We start from the raw sequence: 13729 nt of genomic DNA, 5'->3' as shown, positions 1-13729 counted from the left end.
CTCACTATCCAAGCACAGACTTCTAGTAGATAAACCCAAAAATATTTTACCTAATATTTCAAAATATAAATATGCATAAATACCATACAAAAAGTCCACAAAAGCACTTTTCCCATGGGATAGGACTAAACTTAACAATATATCACATTAATCATCTTAATAATTCTTTACATTTATTTAGAGACTCTAAAATTGTAAAAATATTTTTTTCTCTTTCTAAGGACAAAGTATTCCCAAATATTAAAAAGTTTAACATCACAGATATTTCTTCTGTTTAATTCACTTATTTTCTACAATTCAGCTACAATACTCTGAAATCCTAAGTGTACTAACTTTTCAACAGAAATTACAAACCTACTAAATTTCTAAAATTCACCCTGGAATCCTTGTAGGGGTCACCAATTGTCAGGTCACCAATTGTGCTGTCTCAAAACTAAAACACTCAAGGTCCTCCAGGTGAACTAGGATGTATGAAATAACCACACAGAGACAGAGAAATTCCTTTTTGTTTGGGTCCTGTTAAGGTTCTTGTGATCTTAGGTGTCCATGGAAAGAGAGAGGAGGCCCTGAGCAACACTATGACAATGTGAATATCCCTGAGTTTCAATGACACACTAGGCAAGGAACTAATCCCCATTGAGACACTAGTGGAGGCCAATGTTTTCCAAGAATTCTGGGAAAACAATCTAAGCATCACTAGATATTGTGAAGCATCTTAAAACCCACTGATAGATTAGCGCAGGCCCCAGGCTCACTTTGATATTGGGAAGGCTCTGACACTCAATTAAACACCGAGCACCACTGTGATGCTGGGAATGGTACTGAGCTCCACAGAGACACTGGAAAAACAAACAAAAAATCCTTAAAGGCCCTGAACCCAATGTTTTCTTTGGGAAGGTTCATTGTCACTCTGATGCTGGAAGAAGTTCTGAACATCAATTGACACTCTGAGAATAGCACTGAGCATATGGAGAAACTCTATAAAACCAGGAAAAAAGGAGACACTCTGGAGGCTCTGAAGTCCAGGAAGGTCTATAAAAGGCAATGAGACCTGTTAAAACCCCTGGAAAGAACCTGAACACAAGGTGATCATGGGAATGGGGCTCATCTGCACTTACACCCTGTGAAGGTCAGGGCGACCACAAAGACTCCTAGGAAGACTGTGAATACATCTGTCAACCTAAGGAAGGCTTTTAGCATTCTTAAGACTCTGAAGAAACTTTGAACACCACTGAGCAAATAGTGATTAAGTTAAAACACTGAGACATTTATTGAGACTGTCAGCCTCTTCTAAGCACTCAACAATAATCTGAGCACAAGGAAGAACATGTGAAAGTTTCTAAACATGACTAAAATACTGAGGAAGGCCTTGAGCCCTCCTTGGCCTGTCTGATATTACCAAGAAGGCTCTGAGTGTCAAGAAGACTCTGAGGTAGGGCCTGATCATCAGTGAAACCTGGGAAGACTATAGCTTCACTGAGTGCCTGGAAAGGCAATGATATCAACAACACTCTGGAGGAGGCCCTGGGCAGCACTGGGACCCTGGGAATGGCAATGAACTACACTGAGGGCCTGGGAAAGGGGATAAGAATTCCTGACACTGGCTGGTATCCTGAACCCAGTGTGTCTTTGGGGAAATATCTAAGCCAAGGTGAGACCCTGGGAATAGCAGAGTAACATGACTGAGACACTGCAAAATACTCTTGAGAAAAAGTGACAGCCTGGTAATGGCCATAGTCCCACTGAGAATGTGCACAATGCTTTTGGCTCTGTAAAATTTGGGGAACATTCTGAACCACATGGAGATTCTGGGAATGTCCAAGAGATGAGTAAAAACCTGAGAAAGGGAAGGAGAAAACTAAGACACTGGAAATAATGCCTGAGGAAGGGAAGGAAAACACTAAGACACCAGAAATTCTCACCTGGACATGATGATGTGAATAGAGGAGATCATAAAACTATTTGAGATTCTGAGAAAGTCCAGAATCAAACTCCATTGAATGAGTATGAAAGGCAATGAGTCTCATACTGACCTGGAGAAGCCCTAAATTCTAGTAACACACTGGGAAAAACCCTGAATCTCATTTAGACACCAGTGAATGGCTGAATTCTGAGACACTTTTTAAGGCCTTTAAATCACACACTTGTTAAAAGCATGTGAACTCCCCTGAAATACAATGGTCAGGCTGAGAAAATGCCTGTTTATTGAGGAACAGCTCTGCATATTTATAAAGCTGGGGGTGGTTTGACAGTTATGACAGTTTAAAGGTTGAAGGGTTTGACAGTTGGCATGGGGTGCTTTTGATTGGTGGGTAAGGATCATGTGAGCCAGCAGGGCTAGTCTGATTGGTGTATAAGGATCATGTAAGCCAGTAGGGCTAGTCTGATTGGTGGGTAAGGATCATGAGATCCTGGAGATGATTATAAGAATGACTGATACACTGTAAAAGGCATGGAGGCCCAGTAAAGAACAGAAGAGAGCCATGAGCTTCTCTGTTGAGTCTGAAAAGCACTGAGACAAAAGGATATCCTGGGAAAGGTCCACAAACCCACTTAGACCCTAATGGAAACAACAAACCCCACTGAGAAGCTATTTCAGGGCTTTAGGGCACATGGAAGATCTTAGGGAAAATCTGATAATCAATCATATCTGAGAACTCAAAAACAAACAAACAAACAAACAAAACCAAAAAACCCTAGAGAATCCTCTGAACCCAGTAAGTCATTGAGGAAAGCACTGAGGCAGAGTTAAACCCTGAAGAGCATGAGAAGAAGATTAACATTAAACAGGGATGAGAAGTGGGAGAGAAAGGGAGAGAGATGGGAAATTGCATGGAAATGGAAGGAGACCCTCAGGGTTATACAAAATTATATACAAGAGGAAGTGAGGGGTAAGGGAAAAAAACAAGAGGGAGAAATGAATTACAGTAGATGGGGTAGAGAGAGAAGAGGGGAGGGGAGGGGAGGGGGATAGCAGAGGATAGGAAAGGCAGCAGAATACAACAGACACTAGTATGACAGTATGTAAATCAGTGGATGTGTAACCGATGTGATTCTGCAATCTGTATACGGGGTAAAAATGGGAGTTCATAACCCACTTGAATCAAAGTGTGAAATATGATATGTCAAGAACTATGTAATGTTTTGAACAATCAACAATAAAAATAAAAAATAAATTAAAAAAAATAAACCCTGAAGAAAATCTTGAAACATGGGGTGGCCCAAATTCCACTGACACAGGGGGGATGGGGGACTGAGCACAACTGTAACAATAGAAATATCTCTGTTAAAATAACAAACTGGGCATGGCACTATTTTCCTTGGAGACACTATTGAAAGCCATTATATTAACAGAATACTGGGGAAGAGTCTAAGGACCACTAGATATTGTGCACAGTTTGTAAACCCACTGAAAAAGTAGTGTAGGCTCTAGCCCTCACTATGACACTTAGAAATGCCCTGACACAATTAATCAAACACTTGGGAAGAGCTTAGTACCACTGTGATGTTGGAAATGGCACTTAGCTTCACAGAGACCTTGGATAATGCTCTGAGTTTTATCGAGAAACCCTGAATGGCCCTAAACCCAGTGTTTCCTTTGAGAACATCCAGAGCCTCATGCTGAGGCTAGAAGAAGCACTGAACAACCATGAGGCTCTGAGAATAGCACTGAGCCTCATGGAAACCTGTAAAAAGACAAAAAAGAAAAGGAGACTCTGGGTATGGATCTGAAACTCAATGAGACCTGGAAAGGATGATGAGACCTATTGAAACCCTCAGAAGAACTGTGAGCACTTGGTGATCTTGGGAAGGTGGCTGAGATGCATTGAGAGCCTGGGAGTGCAATGAGGCCATTAAGTTTCTTGAGAAGGTTGTAAATACATCTGTTAACCTAAGGATGGCCTTAGCCTTCCAAAGACTTTGAAGAAGATTTTGAATTCCACTGAGACAACAATGAATAAACTTGATAACTCTATGAAACTTGTTGACACCATAGACTTTAAACACTGAGCAATAATCTGAGCACCACAAAGTCCATGTGGATTTCTAAACAAGATTGAAATTCTGGGAAACACCTTGAGACTCTAGGGTAGGCCTGGGTCCCATTGGCACTGGGGAAGACCCTGAGCCCCTCTGATACCCTGAAAATGGCCCGCAATATTACAAAGACCCTGGAGAAGGCCCTTAGCATCATTGTAATCTGTGAAGACTATAGTTTCAGTGAGAACCTGGAAAGAAAATGACACCACTCAGACTCTGGGGAAGAGCCTGTGCACCACTGTGACCCTGGGGAATGCCCTGAGACTCAATAAGATTCTGGACTGTCCCTGAGCAACACTGTGGCCCTGGGAATGTCACTGAACTCCACTGAGAACCTGGGAAAGGTGCTGAGATTTTCTGAGACCCTGGCAGAGACTCTGAGCCCGGTGTCCTTGAGGAACTACCTAATTCCAACTGACACTCTGGGAATAGCACTTCATATGACTGAGACCCTGCAAAAGGTCCTGAGAATCACTGAGAGTCGGTTATTACCATGAGATCCTCAGGTGCCCTAAGCAGGGCTTTTAGCTCTTTGAAAACTCTGAGGCTGGAAGAAGCACTGAACATCACCAAGACTCTGAGAATAGCACTGAGACTCATGGAGAACCTGTAAAAACACAAATGAGAACACCCTGAAACACAATGAGATTCTGGGATTGTCTATGATCACTCCTGAATGCCCAAGGGAAGGAAAAGAAAACAACACTAAGACTCTGAGAAAAACACCCTGAGCGTGACGGTGAGACTGGAGGAGACCATGAAACACAGTGATACCTGGGCAAGGTGCCACACTCCATTGGACAGTATGAAATGCTGTGGGCCTCTTTAGACCTGCAAAATCTTTGAATTCCAGTGACACACTGGGGAAAGTCATGAACCTAAATTAGATCCAGTGAAGACCCTGAATGCCAAGAGACACATTTGGAGGCCTTTGAATCACACTAATGGAAACCTATGAACATTGCTGAAATACTGTGGATAGCTCTGAGTCACACCATTCTTGAAATGGCACTGAGTACTATGGATATTCTGTGGAAGGCACTGAGGACAACTAATGAACATGCAAAAGCCATGAGCTTCATTGTTTATCTCAACAAGCTCTGAGACACAGGGAGACCCTGGGAAAGTTCGACAACCCTTGTTATAGTTTTGATGTGAGTTGTACTCCAAATCTTCACATATGAGACTATGCTAGAAAGTTCAAAAGAGAAATTATTGTGTCTTAAGACCCTTAACATAATCAGTGATACAGACCTCTGAATTGGATTAACTAGTTGTCACTGAAGGTCATTAAGGTGTTGCTGGAGGAGTTAGAAATTTTGGGGTATGGCTTATTCTTAACCCTCTTGAATGGAGGGTTATCTTCTGCTTTATGTTGGTCAGGTGAGTTTCTTTCTTCTGCCACACTCTTTCACCATGTTGTCCTTCCTTGCCTCAAGCCCTGAGATATGGAGCCAGCCTTCTATGAACTAAGACCTCTGAAACTATGAGCCCTCAAATAAACTTTTCCTCCCCTACAGCTGTTGTGGTAGGGTTATTTTAGTCAAAGTAGTGAAAAAGCTGAATAAAACAGATATTGATACCAAAAAGTGGGGTAATTTTGGTGACTAAGTAACCACATATTTAATAAGAATGTTGAGCTCTTTGGGAGAATGTTGAGATGTGTAGCAATGCTAGATAAAAATGCTTTAGATTGTTGTAAGCAGAGATTAATGGCTGATTCTGATTGGAGCTAAGAAGACCAGAATGGCAATAGGACAACTGTCAGTGAAGACCAGGCTCAAGAAGGTTCAGAAATAAAGGGTTCTATTGGAATTTGAATTAGTAGTGATTCCTGTTATGTTCTGGCTGAGGTGTCTGCATTTTGCCTAGGTTCTGAGACATTCAGTGGGGCTGATTTTATAAGGGACTGCAGGTTATTTTTTTTTCTCTCTCTTAGTTGTAGATGGACACAGTACCTTTATTTTTATTTATTTATTTGTTATGTGGTACTGAGGATCAAACCAAGTGCCTCACACATGCTGGGTGAGCATTCAACCACTGAGCCACAATCCTAGCCCCAGAAGTAATTGGCTTCTTTATGTGGTGGAGGAAATCTCTAGGTGGCATAGCATTCAGGCAGTGGCATAGATACAGCTGGCAACTTTTAATCAAATTTATTGTAATATTCAGAAGCAGAACACAGAGCATAAGAGTTGGAAAAAGTGAACTTGACAGGCCACAGAATTAGGGTCAATGAAATTTCAGTTGTTAAAGTCATCACTACCAAACAAATATGCTAAAGATTTAACCAGAGACAATAAGAAAGATGGCTTGAAGGCATCTCAAAATATGGCAAGACCACACCTATCTCAAGTTCCTGGGAGTAAAGGTGAGAATTTTTTTAAGAAGAGACCAGTGAGGCATCTTTCTTACACAATGGAGCCTAGAAAGTTTAGGAAATCATGGTGGAAGAGTGTGGCAGAGTGAAGCAGATCAAGGATAAACAAGGAAGAGAGGGAACTCCACTCAGAAGATATAAAACATATACCCCAAAGCCTTGCCCCCAATGTCTCACCTCTTCCAGTCACACCCCACCAGCCTTTAGTTACCACTCAGTTAATCCCTAACAGGGAATTAATTAAAAAACAGGCTCAGCTGCTCAAACACTAAGAGGCTGCAGCAGCCAGGATCCTGGAGGCTTGGCTCAAATGGTGGCAGACCTTGATGCCAATCATGTGGTTCTGGTTCTGTATAAATGTAGGATACTAGAGTGAGGAAGTTACGAACGGTTCCACCAAGATGTCAAAAGAAGGCCTAGGAAGCCAGACAAAGTAAAACAGGATTAGAGTCCTTGCAGGCACCTGAGAAGTCAAATTCTGGAGATGTTAGGAGAAAACTGAAGTTGCAATGGAGACACCCTCCCCTCCCCCATTAAGAAATGTCAGTTACATGAGACATCATTCTTGGAACACTGCAGGAATTGAGCAGAGACCAGTCAATAAAATGGCCCCTTGGGTTACAAGCAACAAGGCAATAGGGGTAAAGATACACAAGATCTTTGGAGAGAACATCATGTGTTCCAGATACTGACACATAACTCTAGGACCTGTTTGACCTGCTGGATTTTAGTCTTGCTTTGGTCCTATGCCTTTTTTCTATGCACTAAATTTTGTGAATAAAAATGCTTACTCTGTACCCATTATATATTGGGTAATTGTAAATTGCTTCTAATTTTAGAGAAACTCCCAATGAAAGATTGCATTGAACCTCACAGAAGACTTTGGACTTGAACTTTGAGCAGTCTTGGAACAGTTGAGACTATGGAGACTCTTGAGAATGGACAAAATGTACTTTGCATTGTGAGATGATTGTGAGCTTCTGGAGCTAGGTGTGGAATGTTATGGTTAGGATGTAGGCTATCCTTCAAAAGATCATGTGTGAGACAATGTAAGAAGGCTCAGAGGAGAAATGATTGTGTCCTAAGTGTCTAGTAAATACATTCCCTGATAGGGAATAACTGAGTGGTAACTGAAGGCTGGTAGGGTGTGACTGAAAGAGGTGGGACATTGGGGGCATGGCTTTGGGGTATATATTTTATATTTTGTGAGTGGAGTTCCATCCTCTTCTCCCTCTTCATCATGTGAGCTGCTTTACTCTGCCACACTCTTCCACCATGATATCCTGCTTCACCCCAAGTCCTGAGAAATGGAGCCAGTCTTCTATGCACTAAGACCTCTCAAACTGTGAGACCTCAAATAAACTTTTCCTTCTCCACAGTTATTCTATTTAAGTTCTTACAATAAACCAGCAAAAAACTTGACTAAAACCACCCCACTAGACCCTAGAGAAGGCCTCAAACCCCACTGAAAGCTGTTGGAAAACTTTAGCCTCACAGAAGCTCTAGGGGGGAAGAAAACAAACCTGAATGATTCCCTGAGCCCCCGTAAGCCATTGGGGTAAGCACTGAGCCACAATGAGACCTTAGAGAAAGCCCTGAGCTCACACTAAGAGACATGTGGTGACCCTGAGATCCACTGACACTGCAGAAGGCCCTGAGCACCACAATGATGATGGGAATCTCCCTGAGTTTCAATGACAATATGGGCAAAAAATTATTCCCCACTGAGACACTGGTGAAGGCCATTCCTTACCCAGGATACTGTGGAAGAATCTAAGTACCACTAGAGAGTGTGCAGCATTCTTTAAGCCACTGAATCAGTAGGGTAGGCCCTAGGCCTCACTAAGACTCTTGGGAAGGCCCTGACACACAGTCAAACTCTGGGGAAGATGCTGAGCACCACTGTGATGCCAGGAATGAAACTTAGCTCCACAGAGGCCCTGGGCAAGGCCTGGGATTTATTGAAAAAGCCCAAAGATTCTGAACCCAGTGATTCATTTGGGAATATTTATATTCTTGCTCTGAGGCTGGAAGAAGCACTGGGCAAAACTGACACTCTGAGAACAGCACTGAGCCTCATGGAGAACATGTAAAAGATCCTGAAGACAAAGAGGACTCTGAGGATGGCTCTGAAATCCCATGAGCCCCAGGAGAAATCAATGAGGCCTATGAAACCATGTGAAGTCCCAGAGTGTAGTGGTGCCCCCTCCTCCACCAATGAATCTTAATTAAGGTTCTCCAGGTACCTTCAACATATGTGTTCTTATTAAGAGAATATCAGGAAAAATTCCTGAAAAAAAGCCCAAGTGTGATTAGACTTCCTATTTCTGATTACTATGTCTTGTAAAGGCTAAGTTTGGCAACAGACTTTATGATGTTACTTCTGCTTCTGTGGTAAACCATATAACCTCTGACTCATCTAAAACCAAAAGTAAAAAAAAATGTAAATCAAAAGCACTCTCTATGAATTCAAACAAAAAAGATACTTTTAGGTAGACTCCAGCAAAAGTGGAAATCTAAGTCCCTCCTCCCAGTGGGTATAAAGTTCAAAGAATTTCTAGACTCATGGTTCAGAGGAGGAAATTTTAGGATATAGCCTCACTCTGAACCAGTTGTAGCCAATAAACCTGCTTTATGCTAATTCTGCAGGTGCTCGCCTCATCTGTCCTGCAACATTTGGCAATCGAAATGGGATGGTAATGGTGAAGTTGCTTCTCTTATCTCTGGAGTCTGGCTTCTTCAGATGTTGGAGGACATTGTTTCCCCTTAGCACACCACAGAGGCAGCTCTTTGGCTGAGGAGGAACAACTCACCCAACATCTCAGAACTTCTACCCTGAAGCTCAACAGAACCCATGAGGAACAGGAACCAGAAATAGGTAATGAGAAGCATCACCCGACCAAAAAGGCAGGTCCTGGTCCCTCAGTGGTAGCCAATCTGACCTCCCACAAGAGGACTAAGTAGGGGGGACAGAGGATTGTTCAATGTCTGATAGTCCTGAATAACCTCCAAAGGGAGATGAAGCAAAAAAGGATCCAGGGAGTCACCTAATTAGTCTCTGTTTGGGGTCAGCAAGCATAAGAAATCTGTGACTCCATTTTTGTTTGTGTAATTTGGGGGTTTTGAAATTTTGCTCTGACCATTGTTATGGCGAGATTGCAATAAATCACTGGGTGTATCTTAAGCAGGAGATGAAACATTTATTCACCACCTGGCACTCCAGATTTATCAGCTGATGGGCTAAGGGGAAGACTGCAAGTTTACACCCAGAAATTCACTCAGCAAACTTGTGTTCTCTCTGTGAATTAGAATGGCCAAGCTTTGGTGTGGTCTGGCCACCAGAAGGATCTTTAATTGAAAGTATCATTGCTGAGGTCTCTTTAATAGTTGCTGGAATCCCTGGACACCCTGCTCACAAGAGATAATCTAGAAACACCCCAGGGGTTAAGCCGGTCTAGGTGGACAATCAAAATTGAGTTTAGCTCAGATTGTAGCAGCCTCTAAGACCCAAAAAAACGCAACTAAGCAGAGAAAATATGACAAAGAAAAGGCAGAAAAAAAACCAGTTTTATCTGGTTAACCAGAAGAAAACCCACTACCTTATGGTCCAATCTATACAACATTTTCAAGACCACTGAAACAATGGGCAGTCACCTCAGCCTCCAAATCCCCAGAAACAGCTGATTAAGGCTCTTCAAAACCAGTTACCCCTTCCCCTATGAGGTCCTCAAGACCAGTGGCTTCACAAGAGCCAAAGATTCCTCCTCCAACTTGCAATATCAAGATGGAAACCCCATCCTAAGACCAGAGCCACAACCCAGCTGAGAACTCTCCAAATGCCCCTGTTGAGACTTGAGGACCCGCCTATGTTGACCAGAAAGAAATCATCTGAGGGGCCCAATGCATTTCCAAGTGTCAGGCTTTTGCCTCCAAAGATCTCTGAAATTGGAAAAATCATACTACCTCCTACACACAGAAATCTCAGACCATGATTCATATGATACAATCTATTATCCAGACCCACTAACCTACCTGCTTGTTAAGGTTTGAAAGTGAGGTATTCCACAAAAGCTCACATGTTAGACAATGCAAGAAGGTTCAGAGGAGAAATAATTGGGTTGTAAGAGCCTTGACACAATTAATTATTTAATCCCCTAATACGGATTAACTGAGTTATAACTAAAGTGGTAGGATGTGGTTGGAGAAGGTGGGAATTGAGGTGGCTTTAGGTATATATTTGTATCAGGAAAGTGGAGTCAGTCTCTCTCTCTCTCTCTCTCTCTCTCTCTCTCTCTCTCTCTCTCTCTCTCTCTCTCTCTCTTCTTCCGGATAAACATGTGAGCTGTTTCCCTCTATCACATTCTTCTACCATGACATCCTGCCTCAACTGGAGCCCCAAGCAACAGAGTCACCTTCTATGGATTAAGACATCTGAAACTGTGAGCCTTCATTATAAACCTTTTCTCCCTTAAAACTGTTCTGGTCAGATCCTTTAGTCAAGCAGCAAAATACTTGACTAAAACACTGGGGGAACTGCTGCCAGCTACATCTTATACTATCAATACAAAGGAGAGCAAATGGGTGATGTGAGCACTTTAAAATGGCTAGAAGAACATGTCCCAGATGCACAAGGCAACATCCAAGCCCAGGCCCAGGCCCAGTTTTCCAACATAGTCTCAGGGTGGGAGCCTAGAAAAGATGAAGACCTTCAAAAGAAAAAGAGATATCAAGAACTCCTCATAGGAGGCTAAAAGAAGGAGAAGATGAGCCCTAAACATGAACAAGATATCAAAAGTTCTCCAAAATCCCGATGAAAGCCCCAGCCAGTTCTATGAACAACTTTGTGAAGCTTCTGACTCATCACTCCCTTTGATCCAGAGGCACCAGACAACCAGCAAGTGGTCAATGCAAGCTTTGTGGGACAGGCACAGAGTGACAGTCACCCAAATTACAAAACACTAGAGAGTTTTGCTAGGAAGATTGCCAGTGAGCTGTTTGAAGTGGCCACCACAGTGTTTGTCAATCAAGACCAAGAGACCCAGCAAGAAGCAGACTGAAGGATGAAGGAGATGGTTTCTCCTTTCAGCTGCCCTTGCTACAGACCCAGGAGTCACCCAAAGGGGCTCCCACCAGGACAAAGCCAGAACAAATATTAGAATCAGGACCAGATGCAGGGATGAAGGATGGTCTGGACCAACCTCCTCACCCAGAGACTAGGCTGAGACTAAATCAATTCACCCAGTGCCATCTAGAGGGCCACTGGAAAAATGAATGCCCACACTGAAGAAAGCCAACTAAGTTCCTGCTACTCCCTACCAGGATAAGAGAAGCCAAGTCATTCAAGGTTGATAGCAGTCCTAAGAATGTGTCTCTCATGATGCTCAATGCCACAGATACTACTATAATGCCCATGAGAAAATTTTTCTGGGACTGGAAGCCATGGAAAATTATGATGAGGATGAAGACTGACTGGGCTCCATCATTTTGGGCCCCCAGAATCCTATGCTTCAAACGTTTATAGGGGACAAACCTATGGTGGATGCTGGGGTTCACCATTTGGTTGTGACATAACCTGTGGGCCAGCTTTCAAAGAAAGAGACCACAATTGTAGGGGTACCAGGAAGCAAAACAGATCATCCTTTCCTGTTACAACAGCATTAAAATTCAGCAGGCCATAAAGTAGTCCCCAAATTTCTATACATGCCAGATTGCCCAGTTTAATTGACAGGTTGAGACCTGGTAGGAAAGCTCCAAGCCCACATAACTGTTGATGCAAAAGGCCAGTCACTGGTATCATTGAGAAAACCTGAAGCAAATATTTTAACCCTCACAATTCCCTGGTAAGAGGAATGGCACCTCTTCAGCCTAGTAGAAACACATGAAGTCATGTGGGTCACCTAAGACAACATCACATTCCTTATAAGGCAAAGCTTGGAATTCAAAAACATTTGAACACACTTTTACAATGTGGAATTGTCAGGACTCACCCATCACAATGAACTACACCTCTTTTTTCCTGTCCAGAATCAGGAACTGGTGATTATTGGCCAGCCCCAGATTTACATGCAGAAAATCAAGCCACAGTCACCTTACATCCTGGGTCCTCAATCCACATAATCTCCTAAGTCTGCCCCCAGCTGAGGCAGGCTATTTCACATGTCTGGACCTTAAAGATGCCTTCTTCTGCACGCAACTTGTACACAGAGTCAGCCACCCTTTGCCTTCCAATAAGGAGACTCCAATGGGAAAAAAGTCCAATTGGCCTGGACTAAGTTACCACAAGGTTTCAAAAAGTCATCAACTATCTTTGGGATGGAGCTGGGTTCTGACTTAAGAGCCTTTCCTGCAAAACAATGTGATGCACATTGTTCCAATATGTAGATGAGCCATAGCTGGCTGGAACAACCAGAGAAGACGGCAAAATAGGAACACAGCTGCTTCTCACTCTCCTATGTGAGACTGGTTACAAAGTTTCAAAAAAGAAAGCCCAGATCTGTCAAGAAAAGTAAAGAACTTTGGTTTCTGTCTGACTCAAAAACAGTGGCAACTGGGCTACAAGAGGAACAGGTCACCTGCTCAATTCCAGTTCCTTCAACCTGCTGTCAAATCAGAGATTTTTGGTGCCACTTAATTATGCTGTGTATAGATACCCAAGTATTCAGTTATGGAAAACTCCTCTATGAAGGCCCAAAAAGGGGGAGAACAGGATCTGCTCTTTGGAGGGACCAACAAAACAAAAGGACTTTGAGGACACTAAAGAAGCACTCACCAATGCACCTGCACTAGGACTCCCTGACCTCACAAAGCCTTTCTTCCTGTATGTCCATGAATGGTATAAAATAGCTGTAGGGGTCCTGACTCAAATGCTGGGAACATGGCATGTCCAGTGGCCTATCTATTTAATCAGCTGGACTCTGTATGTATCCAAGGCTGGCCACCTTGCTTATGGGCCCTTGCAGCCATGGCCCTTCTGTTGTTGGAAGCTAATAAACTAGCAATAAAACAAAGTATTAGGTGTTTATTGTTCTTCATTAATTTTGATATTATTAGATTACAAAGGATGATGTTGGCTGAATAACAAAAGAATGGTCAGTTACCATTGGGCAGGAAAGCAAACCTTTTTCTTAAGATGGCAGCTGATGCTTAAGATGGTCATCCAGGTGCTAAGCAAAAACCTTCCACTGGGTAAGAGAGTCTTTATGTAGTAAAGTTGTAATACATCTAAATAAGAGAGAGAGAGAGAGAGAGAGAGAGAGAGAGAGAGAGAGAGAGAGAGAGAGAGAATATGAATATAATTGATAAAAATAT

General features: G+C 42.7%; 1 long non-coding RNA gene across 1 annotated transcript in view; it reads right to left on the bottom strand.

Annotated features, from left to right (window-relative positions):
- Window positions 1-13729, bottom strand: part of LOC144376941 (uncharacterized) — a 62124-nt gene that overhangs the window by 45384 nt on the left and 3011 nt on the right. Inside the window, exon 2 of the long non-coding RNA XR_013437342.1 lies at window positions 13539-13642. This is a non-coding gene — a long non-coding RNA (uncharacterized LOC144376941). The remainder of the gene's footprint in view (window positions 1-13538; window positions 13643-13729) is intronic.

The sequence above is a fragment of the Ictidomys tridecemlineatus genome, chromosome 4, assembly GCF_052094955.1.
Source record: "Ictidomys tridecemlineatus isolate mIctTri1 chromosome 4, mIctTri1.hap1, whole genome shotgun sequence".
Classification (NCBI taxonomy): Eukaryota; Metazoa; Chordata; class Mammalia; order Rodentia; family Sciuridae; genus Ictidomys; species Ictidomys tridecemlineatus.
Note: the sequence above shows the minus strand (reverse complement) of the source record. Positions and strands in the feature narration are given on the sequence as shown.